Source organism: Schistocerca gregaria, chromosome 7, assembly GCF_023897955.1.
Source record: "Schistocerca gregaria isolate iqSchGreg1 chromosome 7, iqSchGreg1.2, whole genome shotgun sequence".
In the NCBI taxonomy this organism is placed as follows: Eukaryota; Metazoa; Arthropoda; class Insecta; order Orthoptera; family Acrididae; genus Schistocerca; species Schistocerca gregaria.
The window spans coordinates 538487050-538510855 of NC_064926.1; the positions used below are offsets into that span (position 1 = coordinate 538487050).

At 41.0% G+C, this 23806-nt stretch overlaps 1 protein-coding gene across 1 annotated transcript in view; it reads left to right on the plus strand.

The window, feature by feature from the left end:
• The first annotated feature begins 2164 nt into the window (after positions 1 to 2164).
• Positions 2165 to 23806, plus strand: part of LOC126281621 (paired box protein Pax-6-like) — a 411130-nt gene continuing 389488 nt past the window's right edge. The window contains exon 1 of the mRNA XM_049980743.1: positions 2165 to 2309. The gene's annotated coding sequence lies outside the window, so the exon portion shown is untranslated. The remainder of the gene's footprint in view (positions 2310 to 23806) is intronic.

Consider the following 23806-nt stretch of genomic DNA (forward strand, 5'->3'; position numbering starts at 1 on the left):
ATTTACAATTTGTACAGGAACCAGATGGCAGTTATAAAGAGTCAAAGGGTATGACAGGGATGCAATGGTTGAGAAAGGAGTGAAACAGGGTTGTAGCCTGTCACCGATGTTATTCCATTAGTACAGTGAAGAAATAGCAAAGGAAACCAAAGAAAAAAGCTGGAGTAGAATTAAAATTCAAGAAGAAGAAATAAAAACTTTAGCGTTACCCGTTGATATTTTAAATCTTTCAGAGACGTAAAACGATGTGGAATAGCCGTTGAACGGAATGGAAGTGTCTAGAAAGGAGGATATAAGATGAACATCAACAAAAGCAAAACAAGGCTGATGGAATATAGTTGATTTAAATCAGATGATGCTGATGTAATTAGATTAGGAAACGAGACATATAAAATAGCAGATGAGCTTTGCTATTTGGGCAGCAAAATTACTGATGTTGGTGGGAGTAGAGAGAATATAAAATGTAGACTAGCGAAGGCCACAAAAGCGTCCCGGAAGAAGAGAAGTTTGTTGACATCGAATATAGATTTAAGTGTCAGGAAGTTTTTTCTGGAAGTGTTTGTCTGGAGTGTAGCCCTGTACAGAAGGGAAAAACAGACCATAAACAAGAAGCTTTTGAAATATGGTGCTACAGAAAGATGCTGAAGATCAGATGGGTAGATCATGTAACTAATGGGGATATACTGAATAGAAACGGGCAGACAAGAAATTTGTGGCACAGCCTGATTAGAAGCGATCAATTGCTGGGGCACATTCTGAGACATCAAGCGATCGCCAGTTTAGTACTCGAGGGAAGTGTGGAGGGTAAAAATCGTAAAGGGAGACCAAGAGATGAATACAGTAAACAGAATCAGAAGGATGTAGGTTGCAGTAGTTAATAATAATAATAATAATAATAATAATGCAGTTCATAATGAATAGTAAAGTTTTCCGGCCACGTTCGGTTATATTGCACGTTGAATAATACATATCACAATTTTTATGTAAGGTGGTGAGAAGCCTAAAGGCATGTTGCAGTAGTTATTCGGGATGAAGGAGCATACACAGAAAAATTACGATAATAACACAACAACGTAACTGACGCTGTAATAACATTGAATATACAATACCAGTGTTGTTGCTATTGTCACACCAGTGAGTAGAAAGTTAGCTAGTAAGTTTTCTATCACTAGAAAAGAACTTGTCCATAGAGTACAACCGTAGTTCCTTTAGGGCATTAGACCTTTTTTGGTCCAAACATCTACACAGACTGAACGCTGTTTGATAGCGCACTAAACATTTGCATGCCCACCATCACGGAAATGTATTGTGTATTGCTCAGTTGACATCTTGGTCTCTCCAGGCTGTCCTGATTCCGATTGCTGAGATGACTGTGTAACGTTTTATTGCAAAATAGTTCAAATGGCTCTGAGCACTATGGTACGTAACATCTGAGGTCATCTGTCCCCTATAACTTAGAACTATTTAAACCTAACTAACCTAAGGACATTACACACATCCATGCCCGAGGCAGGATTCGAACCTGCGACCGTAGCGGTCGCGCGGTTCCAGACTGAAGTACCTAGAACCGATCGGTCACAACGGCCGGCGTTTGTTGTTAAACACACGTGTTTTGATTCAGCTTCACCTGAATGAAACAGTTAAACATACACCTTTAACATATTAGCTGAACCAATTGTAGCTCCTAGTTTCGAAAAGATGGGTTTACAATGGTCACTTTTTTTGCTATAAGTAATGATCCTCACTGCTTTGTTCAGTAGCAGCAGCGCGTTGCTACTCCCTGCCCTCGCTAGGTGTGTTCTTGCCACTTGACTGAAAACACGTTGAGTTACTTAATCGACAATGTTGTAGTGACACCTTAACTACTCAGCCACGCGGCACTCGACTAAATGCTTGGCCTAGCGTGAAGCAGCCGTAAGAAGTCGCACGTGGTCGATTTGCGTGAAATGTGTCTTTTCACGGTGGCGCCTCGTGTTAGGCAAGCCGCAACACCCGTGCAACGGCACTGCCGGCGGTCGGCTCTCTGTGGTGGGGATGCGGGCTCGCAGTGCGCATGCGCGCGCCGCCGACAGGCGCGCGAAGCCGTTGATTGGCTGGGGGCGTGGCCCAGCGGGCAGTGGCGGGGAGGCCGCGTTCGGCCGGCGGCCAGTTGCAGTGCGTCTGCCGCCGCGAGGACAGCCGAGCCTAGCCTAGGCCGCAGCCCAGCGCACCGCAGTCCACCGCCGCTGTCGATGGCGCCGCGCCGATAGCCGCGAGCAGCTGCGCCCTGGCCGTCATGTCGACCGCCGAGCACAGCCTCATGTCTGCCAGTAAGTGCCTAGCCGCGATATGTCCCGTGTCACCAAACTTACCCTCGTTGTACCTGAAGATCGTGCCAGCGAACCTCAGGGCCAATGTTTTACTTACTATAGCTAAAACCTCTGTAAAAGCGAAGATTTTGTGACGTTAAAATGCTGTTTTAGGCTACGGCACGCGTCTGTAGCATGTATTAATAAACCCTGTTCATGAAATCCAGGTTAATAAATTCTAAAATTGAGTCCAGTTATAAATTAATAACTAACTTATACGCGGCGGTTATTTTCGGGCTGCAATTCCAACACGACACTTTAAGTTTGAATGAAATGATTATTTGCGCCACAGCACTAGACATTTTACTTTATCTACACGAAATAGCCTGACGACCTTGTAATACTCATGCAACGCTTAAACGCACATCGCTGCTACGACTATTCGCGCCAACGCACTTTCGCAGACTGCGCAGATTGTGTCGGCCGTTCGCATTATTACAACGGCTCCCACAACAATAAACAACGTTCACATTATTACAACGGCTCCCACAACAATAAACAACGTTCACATTATTACAACGGCTCCCACAACAATAAACAACGTTCACATTATTACAACGGCTCCCACAACAATAAACAACGTTCACATTATTACAACGGCTCCCACAACAATATACAGCGTTCACATTATTACAACGGCTCCCACAACAATGTCCAACTTTTAAGATCATTCGTTTTCAGTTGTTCAAAGCCATGCTTTCTGAAGAGTGTATTATCGGAATGCGGAAGTCACTACAACCTCAGTTTCATTTCTAAATACGTGACAACGAAAAATGTCGGTTGTTTATTTCTGGATACTTGATTTTTCCTGTCTTAAGAGTTTTGCACTTTAAGTGTGTTTTGCTTTTACTGACAAAGCATCATCATTGCTTGGCGTTTATTAACCCTTTTTGCGTATTTTGACGTAGACAACTTTAACCCCGTTCTATTTCGATAAAGGTGTAACAATAATTTAAACTGCTGTATGCTGAAGACAGAGAAAAAAAGCAAATAACTATTGATTTTTAACAGCAACCAAACAAATAAAATAAACGATGTAGAAAGTGTTATGTAGTGTGCTCCCCCTCCATTCTTTTTTTTAATAGTTTTGTGTACGTATTATGCATCAAAATATTAGCTTTAGATTCGTCAATTGTACTACACAACTTTCCTGAATTTGTCTCTCAATTTTTGTTTATATAGATAGCGTAGAACACTGTAGTGTAGATTAGCCTGTTACCACACTTATGATACCAAAGGAGGACTGTCACACACTAGGCAAAGTAGAATTGCAGATAGTCTCCGGGAGAAGGGTTTGCTTTAAGCTACGGTTCACAGTGCAGAATTCGTTTCTTTCATTATCCTCACCAGAATAGACAGTCGAAGAAGTATTCCCAATATTTACAAGTAGCCTAATGCGTAATGGAGGATCTCACCAGTAGGAAGTTTTCATTTGCCACTCGTCGTGATTTTAGTACCAGTTTTAATTTCTCACTAGTGTCCATTTCAGAGAACACTCTGCTAAAGTAATACAGTTACATATCATTTCAGATTGTCGCTTAAATCTTTGACGGTTTTCCATCCTGTTCTTTTTTAATTTTGTACGACAGTGCTAAAACAATGTAAGTACCTCAAATGCAATAAATATTCAGGTAGGCCCTAAGTCTTCAGTCTACCATGAGACGTGTGTGTGTGTATGCCTATTTGCTACAGAGTAAACCTGTCAATGTTGATCTAACAGAACAATTAATACACTAGTGGTAGTTATGAAATGACAAGATAACTGGAAGATCTTTTAGTGTCTAGTGCAAAGAATTTTTTTTGTCATGCTTAATTTTCTATAAGTTATCTCAAATTTTCATTCTGATGAAGACACCCGTAGATGCGTCGAAACCTTGGTCAATGTACCAAACAGTTATTTCCAAACGGTTGGCTGTGTAATTCCTATGTTTGAAAATTTCTGTGTTTTTTTTTTCTGGCTGCTATTCTAGATGTAGAATCAAAATTCTCTGTTACGACCATTATGAATCATTCTTTTGCTTTTCGCATCACTTAATCACCAAAATACTCAGGCAATGAATTTAGGAAATTACGTCAGCGTCGCATTACGTGCTCGGTTTACCAAACCTTTGTTAGTGACAATCAACAGTAGTTCTATTGAGAGTGAGCCACATAGTCCTACATCTAACACTATCTGTTGTTCGATGAGCCAGAGTTTGCTGAGGTCCATCAGAGGGTAATTTGTTTCTTGTGCGCGGGAAACTTCGGAGGTTCCACATACTAGGCACAAGTTTAACGACCATTGTTCTTACATACTGCGACATAAAGGAAGTCTTCCGTTTTAATGATAGCTGGCTGTTACACGCTGAAGTGTAACAGTCAACAACGCGTAGGTTAGTTTGAAGAATTTGGTATACAGAGTTGTACATCCTTGCGTGCCTTTGACGTATCGACTGATTTATAGAGCGATCTACCGCTTAACGAGAAATTAAAGCAGGGTGCAGCCTGGACACTGTTACTGGACGTTCTAAGGACCATCGAGGACATCACACCTCTTTTCTATATTCCAGAAAAAAAAAGCTTCGATAGTCTGAGATGTAGTAGCAGTAATTTTGATGTTTATTAATATTCTCTATTGGAGATGTGTGTACGCTGGAATAAAAATTAACGTGTTAAAGTTGCGAATTCGGATATACAGTTCAGAGTTGTACACATGCACAACTGCAATTCATGCTTTCGACTTACAATTTCGGTACACTCGGTGGCTGATGCACGGTAGGCACATTTAGAAGAAAAGCTGTGCGGACTCCAATCCGAGCACTTTTGCAGATCCCCGTGGCAGCCCCAAATAAACTCAGCCGAATATCGCGGTATTTATTTCAACAACGTAAAGGCTGATTATCTATCCTGTCTTTGCGAATTACGCTTCTGCCACATCTTTAATGGTCCCAAATTCGACAGGGCCGCTAAAATCCTAATCTTCCTTCATTCTACTCTAAGTATCAATGGATCAGTTGTGGCTCTCACATGGCGACCAGCTTCTCTGTTTTATGAGTAACCTATATCGAACATACCCGAAGAGTGTGTTGCACGTTGCCAAATAGACACGTCACCTGTGTCTACCAGTTTGTTAGTTCCGAGAACACATAAGAAGAGTCAGAAAATAAGCTATCAAAGTGACTGTTCTGCAGCCAGAAAATTCATCCACCGATCAGAGGACTCAATTTTCTTGTCTGACAACATTTTCATAGATTTAGTTCTGTCTTTCTAGATTTCAGTATTCTGCAGACGTCCGCGTCAATTAGTGACTGCGCAGAGCTGTACTTAGTGCCAGGACGTCTGAGGGAGTTGTCTGCGAACATCAGTGGAAGACTGTGTGCGGCGTTCGCTAAAGCTAGTGGCAAACAACACGAAGAACTCCCCACGAAAGTTTGCGAATAATTTTCTGTCCCGCGCCACTGCTCTAGTTCAATAAACTTTAAATTTATATTACAGAAACATAAAAAATACGGTAAAATAAAAGCTGCTTTCCAGTTATATATCGTGTTGTTTCATTTCATTCATCACGTCTTTGCCATCTTACTCTGACAAAGGGTGGAATCTGTCCGTTTCCGTGACCAAATAAACACAGTAATGTGCGTGTGTGCTTTAGGTGATTTTTGACACTAAATCGAAACCTGAAATACGTGTGTAACTCGCAACAACTGAGCAAGCAAGCAGCGCAATTTGAATACGCTGAAACGTCTCCTAAGCAAGGAACAGGGACGGATAGCGCTATCTAATGCGCAAAGACAAATCGATTCCAAAGTAATGTACAACTTTAACTAGCAACAACGCTCTCCGGCAAATTTAAGAAACGTAAAATTAAAGCTAGTCCCCCTTAGCCTGATTGTTTAGGAAAGTCTGGACTTTCCGATTTTTTTTTCTGCAGACGTAACTACGTAGCCTGTCATTTCGATTGAATATTTTCTGAATTAAAGGCTATTTAGATGTGGTGGTTCCGGATTTCTAGATAAATATTATGCTACATTGGATCACTGCTAGGAAATAACGTCGTTTCGGTGCCAACCAGTAACAGCTAGCCTCTCAAAGGGGACTTGGGGGTAACTGGCGCTTACTTTTTAAATGGTTGTGTACTCGCGATAGCAGAATACAGCCTCAAACTAGTATATCAACACAGCATACGTCATCGAAAATAGTTCAAAATTCAGAGTATGAAGTTTGAATGTGATTTTTGAAGAGAAACTGACAAAGAAACATAGCAAGTAGTAATCCGCTAGTATAGTGTAATATCAGCAACACCCATCGCGCTTCTAAGAGTGGGAGTGCTACTATCTGGAGTAACCATTCACAACAGAGCTCACGTTCTAAATGTTATATTTAATTCTAGCACCTCAAAGCGCTTTCTCTATTTCATCCCTCCTAAGCAGCATTACTTACATAATTAACGATTATTGACCTCCGAATCAAAACAAATTTAATAGCGTTCAATAACAGCTCAGCTCACCTCGTGTTTGGTGCTGGTACTTTGGCTGCAGGATCCGGATTGTTTTCGGATTCACTCCAATGATTATTCTGCTCCTACTACCACTGTCACTGGCCACCTGGGCGCGCTGGGCTCATATTTGAGAGGACGGAGCTTCGAATCCGCGCTCTGCCATCCAGATTCACGTTTTCCGTAATTTCGCAAAACCGCTCAAGGCAAATGCCGGGACGGGTCCTCTGAAAGTGGCTACATGGGGTAATTCTTTCTCCATCCTTGTACTGTTCGAGCCTGTGCTCCTCCTCTAACGACCTCGTCGTCTCTGGGACGTTAAACCCCGTATTTCTTTTCCTTATAAATATTATGATCCATTCTTTGCAGGTTAACCCACGCATGTCATCTAGCACATTTTCAATAGTAGGTATACTAAAAAACAATATAACTTGAGACAAGTTATGCTTGTAATAGAATTTGAAACTTACAGTGTAAAAGAACGGAACTCTAAAGCGTATCGGACAAATATACTGATACTGGATATGCATTTGGATTCATTGGTCGCAAAAAAGAATTACTATGAAATATTCGCGTGTTATTATTAATTAGTTGTTCTTGAAACACTGAAATATGTTTAATTACGTTGTATAATATCTACAGCAGGTAACAGGCGTCTGTTCTTATACACACCGACGAAGCGCACGCACTCTACAGAGTACACGCCAAGTGTTGACATGCGAAAGAGGCGAGTAAAACCAGGGAAAGTACATCCAATAAGGCTCCCGGCTACAGTCATCGCTATTACTTTGAGAAGATATTCCGTCTTTCGCGATCTACCGGCTACGGAAGAGCTTAGACAAACAAAACATTTTCTTTGGAACGAGTATATTATCAAGATCAGCGTTTTTTGAAACAGTTTCTTCATTAATTAGTTCAAATATTACACATCGGTTCATGTTATAGTCGGCATCAATGTGGATGAACGCAAAATTTCAATTATCGATAAAAATACTGGTAAGCGGAACACACTTCTTTTACAAAAGCTGTTTTTAAAGTAGCCGAAGCAAAAGTATCACGTGGAAAACACCGTTCCGCGTATGGTGGAAGGTGGAAGTATAATACCAGATCACATTAACATTTCCTGTTCCATTGCATATGGCGCACGGGAGGAACGCCACCGTGTACGTTTCCCTTTAAGTTCCTTAACGCTACTGCCGCTTTCACTACACTAAATGTACGTGCAAGGCACAAATTTTTTGACTAGTATTGGTATGTAGGCCACGGAATTTTCAGAGTAATAAAGCTGTAACGTTTCCCAATTATTTCTGATACGCGTGTATCGTCCAGATCTTCTTTATACCTTCGCCGGTTCCCGGGTTCGATTCCCGGCGGCGTCAGGGATTTTCTCTGCCTCGTGATGGCTGGGTGTTGTGTGATGTGCTTAGGTTAGTTAGGTTTAAGTAGTTCTAAGTTCTAGGGGACTGATGACCATAGATGTTAAGTCCCGTAGTGCTCAGAGGAATATACCATCGCTCCATGTTTTGATACAAACTAGTAACAGTCACAGAGTGACGAACGGTGGTAAATTATCGATTACATGAGATATTCGTAAGTAGTTACCTTCGTCGTTGAATAATGCCAATTATGATTCATTAGAATTATTACAATGAATCTCATTCTGGGATCTGCCTTACGTAGCTGAACGTAGTCAGCCAATAGGTCTACACGAAGCTATTGCGGCCCTACATTCAGTCACCTTCATATTGTATCACACATGACGTGACCGTGGTCTCCTCAGAGAGTACTACACTACAGTACAAGGTAATTAATATTTGGGGTGTTTTCTGGTGTCAGAGTTCAGGACAGTATCTGGCGGCGAACTTAGTGTCACCGAAGTGTGGCGAAAGTAGTGCTAAGAGCCCTCGACAGCATGTGCCTGTAACAATTCTTGTAGCGCTCTTCACAGAAAAAAAACTGAGCGTCGTCTTTTTCATTAAAAAAATGACCAATCTTAACTGGATGAGCTCAAACTACGGAATAGGTCTGAGCTCTTTATACCAAGGGGGAGAGACAGAAAAAGCAAACATCAGGATTTAACGTTCCGTAGACGATGAGGCCGTTAACGCCGCAGCTGAAGTTCGGATTGGGAAAGGAACTGGCCCGGGATATGCGGTAAGCGTTGAGGGAGCCAACGAGAAACCTTAATTTTGGATGTCTGGATTTCAACAGCTGCCCATTTCAATTAGGCGGTCAGTACGGTGTTTTGTTACTCTCAAAGCATTCCATTCTCCTGGCCACAAGCCCCAGTCATCTGCCATTAATTTCCGTTTAAATTGCGTCTTGCACTCCAGCCTGTTCCCCGACACACTTGTTTCTCTTCCTGCCTCTCTCAGTAACTCCATTATGCATCTCTCTACTGCCCGCTGAGGGACAGTTTTTCAACGAACTAAAAGTTCGTGTTTCATTGACACAAGTGAAAACTGACAATTCAAACTTTTTACAAAATTTATTTTTCAGGTACATAGAATGCTTAGTTTTGAAACTACTTAGTTTACCAATAGCAGGCTATTTTCGTAATTTTGTTTAATTATCTTACTCTCCATCCGCTCATTGTCCTATCTACAAAAACGCACCCACTTGTTCCCTGTCTTCTATAATGCTGTTTATTATTCATTACAGTGTTCTGATTATGAAGCCTGCTTTCAAACTTGCCCAATTAAGTTCTTCAGTTCGTTGCTGACGTTTATTTGCATTAGACCCAAACGATAAAAAGTGATCAGCAAAACGAGGATGCTTCAGATCGTTCCATTAATCCGCATTTCTACTTCATTTTCTTACTTCAAGGTTCTGAAAACTTCCTCTAACAATTCTGAGAATAGTTTTGGTAGTGTAACATCTCCTTCTCTCGGGCATGTTTCAGTTCTAAACTTCTCACTTACCTCACGAAGCCTAATGAAAGTTGTACCGTGAATGTATTAACTCTTCAGTATATTAACGTAAATTTAACCAGTTACCCGTTTCCGAAGGGCTGTTACTACCTACTTTGTTGAAGCTGCGTCAAAAGCTTTCTCAAAATGTGTGAATGCCATACGAAGTGATACTTAATACTAATTGCTCCGTTGTGTAAATTTGTTGACGCTATGCAAATGGCCCATTGTGCTATACTCACTGTTGAAGCCAGCTTGTTCCTATGTCTGATGAAAGTGCACAGTTTTTTTCCTATGCTGTTGGTTATAATTTTGATGAAAAATCTTACGTTGCTGATAGGAGAGTAATAGATCTGTACTTTCTTTTACACCTTGTCTGTCTCTATTCTAGTGTAGGAGAATAACTACGTCTCTGTTAGAGTTCTTTGGCATTCTTCTTTCGAAAACGTTTTGCAAATATTGATTTTTTTTCGTGCATCTTTGACTATTTCAATTGAAACGGCATTGTCCCTTGTCTTTCCTTTCCTCTCCTCATACTTTCATTTTATTTACTCACCTCATCTCGCATTGCTTCCGCAATCTCATTATTTTCAGTTCAGATGTCTGTGATATTTTCCAACACTTTACAAGTAACCAGAGGTTTCGTGCGCTGTGTTGTCGTATTGTTGACGCACTGAATGTTCTCATCAGTGTTTAAATTTTATGAATTTTCTTAGGTTCAGTTTCAGTTTTTGAGCTAAACTGAACATGAAGAACTCCCTGTGCCCGGTCTTGTCTTCCGACAGTCGAAACTGGTGACGCCTGACGCTGTTAAAACATAATTGCAAATTATTATCTGTGTTTCTGATTCACATCTTCAACTATGCAAATATTTAAAGGAATTTTGATATGCTTGAACAATTTTCTCTCAGTTGTTGTTAATGAGTCGACTGCCATCGTAACTGATAATTTGTGGTGTCTAAAGAATATAACTTTGTGGTGTCTTCTTCATATACGTATTGTTATCAATTGTTTCTCCTATTTTATTTTCATTTTATCTTTTTAAATCTTCTCGAAGACATTTATTAACAGTTTTGTCTAATTCATCACATTTCCTCGTGCTCTTGGTAAAAAATACGGCCTTCTCTTTATGTTCTATTAAATTAAAACATAATAAATTGAAAATCATGTGTGATATTCTACGCGTTTCTTTCTGCTTTTTTTGTCATCGTAGAGAAGAACCGCAGACATACCTGCAATATTGTTGGTAGATAGTATTTCAGGCGAACGGTATTTTACTAACAAATGTGCCAAACCCACGATCTTTAACCATGTCAAACTTGTGTGCCCGCTCAACCTCATGTATTCATTCGCAGTGCTAGTAAATATTTTTGCTATAACACTTGTTCCTTGCTATCTAACGTTTCCAATATTTACATTTCTTACGCTCCTTACGTTTTTCAAAACTAACATGCGTTAGCTAAACGCGACTAAACTCTCACAATTGTTTTACTAGTTTTTCACACAATGGTTTTTTTTTAAATCATATTTTGTCGAACACTGCACAGCTAAGAAATGTCTCACGTTAAATCTACAACTATAGCTCCCTACGAAGTTTTTCATCCTTAGGCATTCGATTTTTCTACCGCTGACCTACTTCAGAGTGCCTATTTACTTTGCACAACGGATTTATCCACACAAATGCGATTGAAGCTTGACACTAATCGCTATCGATTGCTTAGCCACGCGGTTTGATCCAAAAGCACACAGGGCGGGAATCGATGCATGACGCATTCTCAGATACATCATATGATCAAGAGCCAACATATATCCGTCAACGGTTGTGGCTGTACCTCGACCTGTTGCGTAGTGAAAAATTTTAGCATCCGGTGTCCCCATCTCTCCTACCGCGCTAAAAACGACGAGACGCATTTGCTTCGTGTTTTTGTAAGACATTTAACACAAAAGCGTGTTACGTGAGCTGTGTGTATTTATTGACCGGAGCGAGTAGCGTTTAAGCAAACGCCGGAGTAGGCGAAACGACGCAACCAGCGCAGCGCCATGCGCCGCTTGTATAACCGGCACTGGAGCGAAACATTATGCCACGAGCAACTGTGTAGTAGTCTCGCCGCAATTCGCTGAAGCACACTTCAAATAATCGCTAATTTTTTGTTCCTGTTGCCCCTTCAAGAAAGAGAACTGCGTTCTGATCTTTAAGAAATCGTCAGCTGATTCGCAAATCCGGCCATATGTCCAGTATGAACCAAGTGTTCTGGATCGTATCGGTAACACTGAACTGTAGCCTCCTCATAAAACTATAAAGTTGCTATCTGACTGTTCAACCAAGAAACACGGTTTTTTTCAGATGCTCTGTCCCAAACAAGGCTGCAAAAGATTGTTCGGTTTAGAAAGTACATGTTCATGCACAAAAACTCATTTCATTAAACAAGCTTTCATTCACATTTTCGCAAAAAAGCACTGTAAGGTGTCTCGAGAAGTTACTGTATTTCCGAAAAACACAGTTTATTAAGATTTCTGCATTTGCGATTTATGGAATTTAGTAAGGAACTGTACTCAGAATGAAGTCTCAAAATCTTGTCTTACATTGAGTTTTTCTAGGATTTAGAGCCTCAACATCAGGTCAAAAACGGTAGCGCAATGGTCTGCTATTCGGAGGACGACAGTTCAAATCCGCGTCCGACCACCCTGATTTACGTCTTCCGTGATTTCCCTATATCGCTTCAGGCAAATGCCGGGATGGTTCCTTTGAAAGGGCACGGCCGATGTCTTCCTCATCGTTCCCTAAAGCTTGTGGTCCGTCTCTAATGACCGTGATGTCGACGGGACGTTAGACACTAACCTCCTCCTCCTCAGGTCAGAAACAAATTATCTCTCATTGTACTGGTGACAACATTGGTTCGTTACGTAAAGTGTGTGTGTGTGTTTAAAATATTGACAGTATTAGTTTCTATTCTTTCTTAGTTTCCTCATTCAGAACGTACATTGTTTAATGGTGTATGCAAGTCCATTGTGTGGTCTTTGTTTAGTTGGAGAACCTTGAGCTGATCCTCAACCCTGTTGAGCACTTATCACATGACATCCACTGGTTGACGGATTTTCCGTGTTAACATTGCAAACGACGTGGCGTTTTGAACTGTATGTAAGTTTGGTGTATTGCTGAAGAACTCATTGTCTCGTAAATGTTTCAAGTCTTTTAAAGGAAATATGTAATGTCTTACTGAAATAATTCAGTCCAGTGGCGGGAGTCAGAGAATTCGATTACTACTATAAGAACAGTTTTCCTGGTTGCCAGAGACTAATCCAAAAATATGCCTCGAGAGAAAAGAACATTGCCGGCCGGTGTGGCCGTGCGGTTCTAGGCGCTTCAGTCTGGAACCGCGTGACCGCTACGGTCGCAGGTTCGAATCCTGCCTCGGGCATGGATGTGTGTGATGTCTTAGGTTAGTTAGGTTTAAGTAGTTCTAAGTTCTAGGGGACTGATGACCACAGCAGTTAAGTCCCATAGTGCTCAGAGCCATTTTTTTTAAACAAAAGAACATTAGATTCCAGGGTGCTACGTAAAATGCCTAATGCCTTGTGACGAGGTCAACGAGATAACTTTGGTCGAGCATACAGCTCACCTGTCCAGACAGACAGCATTAGACAGTGGGGAAAGGAGAATTTATCACCTGGTAACTGGGCTAACATTCACCCGTTTTATTATATTTTACATGTAGTTCAGAACGAAGACTTAGTATATAATTATTTTTTTTTCGTTCGATGTGGTTTACAACATGAGGCATATTTTAACAGATAGAGGCAGAAAAGATTAGGCGTACATGCGAAGAAACACAGACTGCGTTGTCTTTCCAGTTTGAGATGAGGAAGGCACAGAAATATTCAGTTGCGTGGATACGCTTTTTATCACAGAATTACGGTTAGCCACTTATGAATAACGAGTGTTGAATATAAAAAGCGGAGTAATACACAGATAGACGTCGATGCTGGACAAGATATAACAAAAGCGAAGAGGTTCTTGCATTCAGGAAGCGGGACTGCGTAAAAAGAGTTCGATGCAGTGAAACCGTAAGCAAGCGAGGAAACCCAATTTCAATTAAAGTGTGGTACTGGTGGCTTGATGTCGAGGGTTTGTGTACGCTTGGAGTACAGCACCGATTGGAAGCGAGACATAGACATAGCGAAAACGTGCAAGTTCGTAAGAATGCTAAAAATTCAACTAAACGGAATGGGTACACAGTAAGGAAAATTTGTAAAAAGACACCAGAAAATTTTTTCTGTACAAAATATATAATATACATACATCTGATCCGGTAATCAAAGGAACTACAAGATCAGAACTAAACATGTCAAAAGAGTTATCCACGATGAGGCTATTATCACCGCAGTGTTTTAATTTAAAGGAATATGCTTGCTCATGCACTTTACAATAGATCAGCTACACCACCGATCGCTGATAAAAATGCTCGCGATACTGAAATAAATGTTACGGTGGAAATAGCTTGGGCGCTGCTGTAATGCTAACTGTTGGTTGGTCTTTTCTTTTTGCGGTCCTTGTATGTCCCTGTATGTGGCAATGTGAAAGCAAAATAGATTATCATAATGCGATGCGACGAAGCGAAAAGTGGAGTAGAGAAGACACGAAAATTAAGGAGGGAAAAAAAAGAGTATGGAATTGAAAGCGAGACGAATTGCGCGCCTGCCTGAGCAATCTGCGATAACGCGACTGTGGCGCACTTCCGCTGAATCACTTGAGGGAGACGCTGTGTAACGTGCCGTGCGCGCTGCGCGGGAACCTGCTACAGCGGCCAGCGGTTCCACAGCTGGCTGAAACTCGGGCTGCATGCGTGCGGAAGAGCATTAAAGATATTTCAGATGGCGATCAGTTTGGCTTCAGGGTTGATAACAGATGCAGGACTTCAAACAGATCAAAACGGTGCAAGATTTTCGAAATTCTCAGGGAAGCAGGTGTCGACTGTAGGGAAAGAAGAGTAATTTCTAATATTTACAAGAACAAAGAGGAAAAAATATAAATGGTAGACCAAGAATTGTGTCTCGCACATACTGTTCAATGTATATACCGAAGTAGCAGCGACGGAAATTAAAGTATTGTTTCAGAAGTGGGATTAAAATTCAGAGTGAAAGAATATCTGCATCTACATGGATACTCTGCAAATCACATTTAAGTGCCTGGCAGAGGGTTCATCGAACCATCTTCACAATTCTCTATTATTCCAATCTCGTGTAGCGCTCGGAAATAATGGACACCTATATCTTTCCGTACGAGCTCTGATTTCCCTTATTTTATCGTGGTGATCGTTCCTCCCTATGTAGGTCGGTGTCAACAAAATACTTTCGCATTCAGAGGAGAGAGTTGATGATTGGTGTTTCGTGAGAAGATTACGTCGCAACGAAAAGCGCCTTTCTTTTTAATGATTTCCAGGCCAATTCCTGTATCATTTCTGTGACACTCTCTCCCATATTTCCCGATAATACAAAACGTGCTGCCTCTCTTTGAACTTTTTCGATGTACTCCATCAGTCCTACCTGGCAAGGATCCCACACTGCGCTGCAGTATTCTAAAAGAGGACGGACAAGCGTAGTGTAGGCAGTCACCTTAGTAGGTCTGTCACATTTTCTAAGTGTCCTGCCAATAAAACGCAGCCTTTGGTTAGCCTTCCTCACAACATTTACTATCTGTTCTTTCCAATTTAAGTTGTTCGTAATTGGAATACCTAGGTATTTAGTTGAATTTACGGCTTTTAGATTAGACTGATTTATCGCGTAACCGAAGTTTAACGAGTTCCTTTCCGCACTCATGTGGATGACCTCGTACTTTTCATTATTTAGGGTCAACTGCCACTTTTCGCACCATTCAGATATTTTTTCTAAATCTTCTTGCAGTTTTTGATCTTCTGATGACTTTATTAGTCGATAAACGACAGCGTCATCTGCAAACAACGGAAGACGGCCGTTCAGATTGTCTCCCAAAGCGTTTATATAGATAAGGAGCAGCAAAGGGCCTATAACACTACCTCGGGGAACGCCTGAATAACAATAAGATTCATTGATGACATTACTACCCTCAGTGGAAGTGAGTAACAACTGCAGGGTGTATTATGTGCAACAATCACACAGTATAGACTGAGAGTAAACCGAAGAAAGATGAACGTAATGATGAGAAAAATGAAGTAGATAAGCGACAAATTAAACACCAAAACTAGGGACCAAGGAGCAGACGAAATTGAGGAATTCTACTAACTTGAAACAAAATAAGACATGGCGGACGAAGTAAAGGGTCCATAAAAGACAGACTAACACACTGAGAGAGAACATTCTTGGCCAGAAAAATCTGTTAGTATAAAATATCGGACTTAGTATGAGAGAGAAATTTCTGAGAAGACGTTTGGAGCCAGCATTGTTTATAAGTAAACCATGGACTGTGAAAAAATCGAAAAAAACCAGCAGTGAAGCGTCTAAGATGTGATGCTGTACCAGAAGATTGAAAGTTAGTTCACATTCAACCAGATCTATAGTCGTCGTGCAGTAATAAATGTGTGATAGGTTATATCGATACTGAGCTGATCCAGTGAACGTACCAATGCTAATGCTACTATACTCAGCCTTACACTTCGACGTAAAAAAGTTGTACGCTGTAGAAAACGAAACCAGTTAAAAAAATACGAGCGTGTGCTGTAGTCCGCACGGCGAGACAAGACCACTGACAACAAAAGTGCACCATGTGTCGCAAAACCAAGCACGTAACGCGAACGTGTTTACTTTTCTGTGGAAACGCCTCAGTCTTGCAGCAATTCTAGGTGACTACACATTTCAGACAGCTAAAGGCATCCTTTTGGACTTTGCAGTTTATGGCTTGCAATGCATATTCTGTGGCTGAATGGAGTATAGGTACGATTAGCATGCAAAAGACGACAAAAAAATCCTGTGTGTTGAATTCATAGCGGCAATATTACAACAGTTGAAAAAGGCTATGATTCTAGTACTAAATAACTTAACTTACTCTGAAAGAGAATTTCAATCTTTAGATTTAAACGTTGCAGGGAACGAATTCAGTATAAATCTACTTGCACGTCAGAAATACAAATCCTGGCGTTAACTGTTCGATCCCCAGCTGACCCCACGTTAATTAATGTGGAGAGGCTCCCTGTATATCAAACATTTAAATCTGCATAGTGATTGAGACTGCTGACTTTTTGAAGCAATTCTCAGGTCGTATGAATGTAACAATATATCACCTCCTATAGGATTTTGCTTCCCAAAACAGTATCTGATGCATGTTTACCATCTGAACTACGCAAATTTTGATTTGTGTCTGTTGCATCAGGTTGGAACGTGCGTTTCAGTAAACCCACATAATATTGGATTCATAGCTCACTAACTGAGTCAGTAACCTGGGTCAGTAACAGTGATGTACCATACCTATTATTTCCTCGGGTACAGACTGGACAGAAATTTTAATGTGTGGTACAAAGAAAACATTCCTCAGAACTACACGTTGGAGTGATTTGCGAAGTATAAAGCCTGTAGACTATTTCCGCTCTCTGTATTACCACATCCAGATTTCTAAGTTGCGAGTGCGACTCCTCGCTCGATCAAAACATACAGTATAAAATGCGGTATGGTTCTGCAGTACTAGTCGAATTTCGGGTGTCGGAGACTTACTGTCGGTACTTATCTTCCATTATGGTTTTCCCGTCACGGGATACGCAGGGTCCTGCGAGTTCGGCTGAACGGACGAGCTACATGGTGTCGCCTTGTAAGTGCTCCCCATTCTCTCCCAGTCTCTAGCTGGTGGCACCTCTTATACCAACTCTGTCAGCATTCAGTAGTAATTGCACAGGTTCCTTGAGCAGTTGTGATGCGCTGTACCAGATATCTTTCAAGAACTTGTCGCCTGTGTCTCGCTTCCCCTTCTCCCGTCGTCTGCAACACAGTGCCCCACACACTTCAGTCTGAAGCGCTGTGAATACCACGTAGTAACAACGGCGGCGTGCTTACACCCGCAGTCAGTGCTGGACGTCGCCGAAATCTCAAAAGTTTTAGTTTAGTGATTTTCCTAACAGTAATTACGGTCTCTCGTTCTGAGGCAGCACAGCCGTTGAATGGCGGATGTGTAATTTCTTTCACAGTAATGAGAAAGAATATGAGCCGACCTCTTGGGCACGGTTAAGTGGGGAATACCTTAGCGATCATGCTCGAAACCCAACTATTTCTTATATATATTAGTTAAATTGTGTGTTATTAACAATTTTCTTCAAGCGATGGCCTTTAAAGGTAGCTGTAAAATATTTGTATTTACTGCTGACACTAGCTTGAGAGTGGGGATATAAAGTGGAACACAGGCAGGAAGAGTATCAAACAGCGCAGTTCAAGACGTAAATCCATCGCTTGCAGGAAATAAATTGATGTTAAATCACAATATGACTCAGTTTTTATAGTTTCTAACACACAATTTCACTAAAACTGGCATTTTGATTACATGGAAAGCTGTCATGGAAATCGCATTTTCCGGATCTTGTACCATTAGAACAGTATCTGCAATAAGTGATTGTCTAACTGGGAAACTTACCGACTTTGGTTATGAATACAGCATTATATTCTGGTGCAATTCTTCCCGTTAACAAAGAGTGTTTTTGGCTCATAAACGGGTAGTTCAACCTGTATACGGTTTAAGTTCACGAAACTCTTGTCGATCCCTCTTCATAAGTCTGGGAATTCAGACATTAGCCTCTCCACATTCATTATATTAATGTTATAAGTTGTTAACAGTACGAGCTTATTCCCAACAATGAGCAGCTTTCACGCATTTAATATTAGGCAGAAATCGAATCTGCGTTTGGACCGCACATACTTGATTCCTGTGCAGAAAGGTGTACATAATACTGTTGCACCTATTTTTAGTAGTATCCCACATGAATTTAAAAAAAAATCTTAGCAGTAATGCTTGCTCATTTAAGTCTAAATTGAGGTTTCTCATGACTCTCTCCTGTCATTCTGTTGAAGAGATGATCGAAAAAAAAAAGCAAGTTCATGTGTTGTATTGTTGATTATGCTAATACATTACCAGCAGAGTGGTACTACCCTTCTAAATTTTTTTATTAACTTTTCTGATGCAATTTCATGTAGTGGCTCGTTCTATGACCATGGTGATTTGCTGCCCAAATTGGTCCTACGGAACTAGACGTGTAAACAAATAAATAAATGTCGAGACAATAAACCTCGGTCAAGTCTCATCGATGACTACGCTTCGTATTTCTGACACAGACTATACAACGCGGAACCTTTTCTTTACACTTGTGAATTTGCTCTGCAATTTTTTTTTTTTTTTTCCATTTCCTTTGTTAGTCTGTTGCGTCATATATAGTCACAGCGTGTTCTAGTTTTTGGATCCTTGAAGACTTTGTAATGTTTGTCATATGGTCCAGAGCGATTGGTTACAATTTAGTAACGTGGTACACGATGTGAGGTACTCTGCTTTACTTGAAGAACTTGTTTCAGCACGAAGTAATCCACTCTCACTTCACTGTTTATTTCGTGAACTAGCTACACTCCTTGGATGATATTGACGTATTTTATTTGGCTCGATAGGTCAGCTAACTTGGTCCTCCCTCGATTGTTTTCTGTGTGAATAACTAAAATAACTTACTTATGCGATCCCCGTAACGAGGGCATGGAAATTTTCCCCCAGAATCGAAGCTGTCTCTGGGTAGTCGGGTAAACTGGGCGGTTTCGAAATGACACGGCAGAATTGTCTAAGCATATATTTTCCGTGGGTTAAATTGGTGCACGTAATTTTGAACAACTGCTGTGATGCATAAAATACTACAGTATTACCTGAGAATTGAGAATTACTTGGCAGTGACTTAAATTTCTAAATAAATAGAACAATTCTACGGGTGTGTTACAGAATACTTACGCACTGACATAAGCAAACGCGGCTGCAGAAAGGCAGGAAATTTGTTACAGTGCAAGCAAGGAGTTTTGCTATTTGGGAGCAAAATAACTAATTATGGTCGAAGTTGAGAGGATATAAAATGTAGACTGGCAATGGCAAGGAAAGCGTTTCTGAAGAAGAAAAATTTATTAACATCGAGTATAGATTTAAATGTCAGGAAGTCGTTTCTGAAAGTATTTGTATGGAGTGTAGACATGTGTGGAAGTGAAACATGGACGATAAATAGTTTAGACAAGAAGAGAATAGAAGCTTTCGAAATGTGGTGCTACAGAAGAATGCTGAAGATTAGATGGGTAGGTGTCATAACTAATGAGGAGGTATTGAATAGAATTAGGGAGAAGAGGAGCTTGTCACACAACTTGACTAGAAGAAGGGACCGGTTGGTAGGACATGTCCTGAGAAATCGAGGGATCACCAATTTGGTATTGGAGGGCAGAGGGAGACCAAGAGATGAATACACTAAGCAGATTCAGAAGGATGTCGGCTGCAGTAGGTACTGGGAGGTGAAGAAGCTTGCACAGGATAGAGTAGCATGGAGAGCTGCATCAACCAGTCTCAGGACTGAAGACCACAACAACAACAACAACAACAACAACATGATAAGTGGTGAAATGAGAAAAGATTAAATGCGAAGCATCTACTCTTCCTGACTTCAGAAGAAGAAAAGTAGCCAGGTGGAGTCCGACACGAGGAACTTTGGATTAGAACAGACTAGATGATAAATGTGTCAAAATCCTAATCAGATGAAGGAAAAGGATGATGGAACAAGCCGGCCGAAGTGGCCGTGCGGTTCTAGGCGCTACAGTCTGGAGCCGAGCGACCGCTACTGTCGCAAGTTCGAATCCTGCCTCGGGCATGGATGTGTGTGATGTCCTTAGGTTAGTTAGGTTTAAGTAGTTCTAAGTTCTAGGCGACTGATGACCTCAGACGTTAAGTCGCATAGTGCTCGGAGCCATTTGAACGATGGAACATGAGCCAAGGCGTAGATGAGGAGCTGATAAAACAGTAAGAGCAGTAGAAATTAAAAGTTGTGTGGGGTTAGGGGAAGACGAAGATTGGAGCATGCGGATCAGAGATTTGCTGTCGGATGCAGCCGGCATGTAACGTAAAGTGGTTAACATAGTGTGAAAAGAAGTTAATGCTCACCCCGTTCTAGTAGGACTGTTCAGATAGGAACAGGATCACAACAGGGGTGGGGAGTTGCTGAGGTGGCGAGGATTTGCTCTTTCTGCAGCTACATACATAGCATCCAAATTAGAAATATGTTAATGTAAAAGATTGTGATACTGAAATTGTTGAATATAATTTTGAAACAATATTTAATTTCAAATAATTAACGATTTCTAAACAAAAAATACCGTCTGTGGTGCCTTGCTACGGTTATATCTGTATTTACAACCAGTTTAGCTATCGCATGCTGTTCTTGGAAGTGGTGCCTGCTCTTCATTCTTTGCTGGTGCTGGGTCTGGAAGGAGTTTCCTAGTGCGTGTCGATCTAATGCACGCCGTGCGTCATGTGACGCAATCAAAAGTAATATTGCATAAACGGTTCTAAAGATCTAAACAAGGTACTCGACAAGATATAACACGGAGAATTCTAACTGTTTTGGTGAATTATAAAGACAAGTAATTTTTTAAAAAATTACAGTGTCTTTGCCAACAATCACCGATTCCTTATACGGTTTTTTTATTTTTTATTTTATGTATTCATTAGGCCGTGAGACAGACTTGATAGGATTTTAGCACAATGTCGCTGCCCATAGGGACAGTTTTGAAAAATTAGCAAGAAAGGATGGAGTCTGCCAACACAGCCAACTTATGGTTCCGTTAAGAGAACAAGAAAAATTTGTTGGCTTGTCGCTGAAATATTTTTCTCTAGATAACAAAAAACATTTTTGTGGATTTCTACGTACTCCTACTTCATGCCAGAGTACTATACCGAACATTACGACATTCTGCAAGGTTTGCGAAACAATCATCCGAAGATGCCGCAATATCTTCAGTGCACCGAAACCTTTCTCTGTGAGAACTTTCTGCAGGACTTGGTGTAGGAGGAAGTCGAGCATTGACAGACTTGCTGAATGGATGGATACTGCACCAATTCGTACCTCATTTCGCCTTAAATAAAAACATATTTGTGAACTGGTGAATTGTCTTGATTAAAATGTTTTTTCATCCACTTGGTTCAGAAAATTTACGTACCATTCGCCAAAAGTCGTTTAACTTTCTGAAAGGCAATAAAGCAAGTAACCGACTTTTCACTCCAGTAAACACTGGCCGTGACCTTTCCATCGGATGAAAGAGACTCCTTTTTGATCAATTACTTTGATCGCCGATTCGTTTCTGGGGTGATGTAATGCACTCAAGACTGATCCACTGTAAGAGTTTTACCTAATACATGGAAAACATTAACTACCTGACAGGACAGAAAGTTGAGGACATACGTTAAGACATAAAGGCGTGGTTCTGTAGTACTAGAGGGAGTGGCAGAGGGCAGCAGTTCAACATGGCACAGATTACAAAACAAAGAATAAATAATTGAGGAGTTTGGAGTAGGTGCTACTTGTAGATGAAGAGATTAGGACAGTATAAAAATCGTTATGGGCCGTAGCAGACCTGTCAAGAGACTATTGATCCGCGAAAGAAAAAGCGACAGACGTTACTGTGCAATACACAGCGGCTCGCGTAATGCATCTGGAACTGCGACTTCCCGCGCCACAGTAAAGAGTTGCTGCCTTGCTGGAGTGGTGTCACAACTCCCCCACTGTGCTATCGTCAGCGAAACACTCGCTCCCACATTTAAATACGTCCTCGCATTCCCAACGATGTGAGCGCAATTAGGATCGTTGCTTCTCACACCTTCTTGTCTTTACTACATGGTGCATTTTGATGTGACTAACGAGAACGTAGTACCACGAACACTCTTCATGCAATATTTTCTTTTTATGCAGTTCAACACAAGAACGTCTGTCTTTTAGGGGGTTAATGTTCGTTTTATTAAAATTATTCTCACAATAAGGATTCGCGTTCTTTCGTGTTATTAAGAAACGGATCTTTCTTCACTGTCTCGCACCCACCTCGTGCTTACAAGATAAACGTACGTTTCACTGTTATGTTGTTAGTTGATGCGTCAGGTTTCAACATCGATTATGTTTTTATGCTTTGTTGTCTTCCCACCTTTGTTCTGAATCTATTGGTTTATTTTTCAAACACATCTCTTTAAATCTTTGTGTTTTACTCACTCCACAAATCGAGAAATACTTAGTTACGATACATTCGTCAGTAGTACATACTTGTAATTGTTACTGCAGCTCGATGAATTTCAATTTTTAAGCATTAGTCCTTACACAATTACGTAGTTTTACTTTCCATTGTTTCGTCACAAATACAGGGCTGCCATAGACAAACCCAACTGTACTTTTCCTAAGCAAGTTGTTTTCTGATTTCTACTGTGTTGTGTTGTTCGGCACTCGTCATTGAAAAGTCAGATTTCTGGTCTACGAGACACTTTTTCACATTATGCACCAGCGATGTCTGCTGATATCGACCGGAGAAATTTTAGGTACTCTTCAATCGGCTGATTTTAAATTGGTTTGAAACGGTTATTTGAAAATACGCTACTGGAAATTAAAATTGCTACACCACGAAGATTGCGTGGTACAGACGCCAAATTTAACCGACAGGATGAAGATGCTGTGATATGCAAATGATTAGCTTTTTAGAGCATTCACGCAAGGTTGGCGCCGGTGGCTACACCTACAACGTGCTGACATGAGGAAAGTTTCCATCCGATTTCACATACACAAACAGCACTTGACCGGCGTTGCTTCGTGAAAAGTTGTTGTGATGCCTCGTGTAAGGAGGAGAAATGCATACCATCACTTTTCCGACTCTGATAAAGGTCGGATTGTAGCCTATCGCGATTGCGGTGTATCATATCGCGACATTGCTGCTCGCGTTGGTCGAGATCCAATGACTGTTAGTAGAATATGGAATCGGTGGGTCCAGGGGGGGTAAAACGGAACGCCGTGCTGGATTCCGACGGCCTCGTATCACTAGCAGTCGAGATGACAGGCATCTTATCCGCATGGCTGTAACGGATC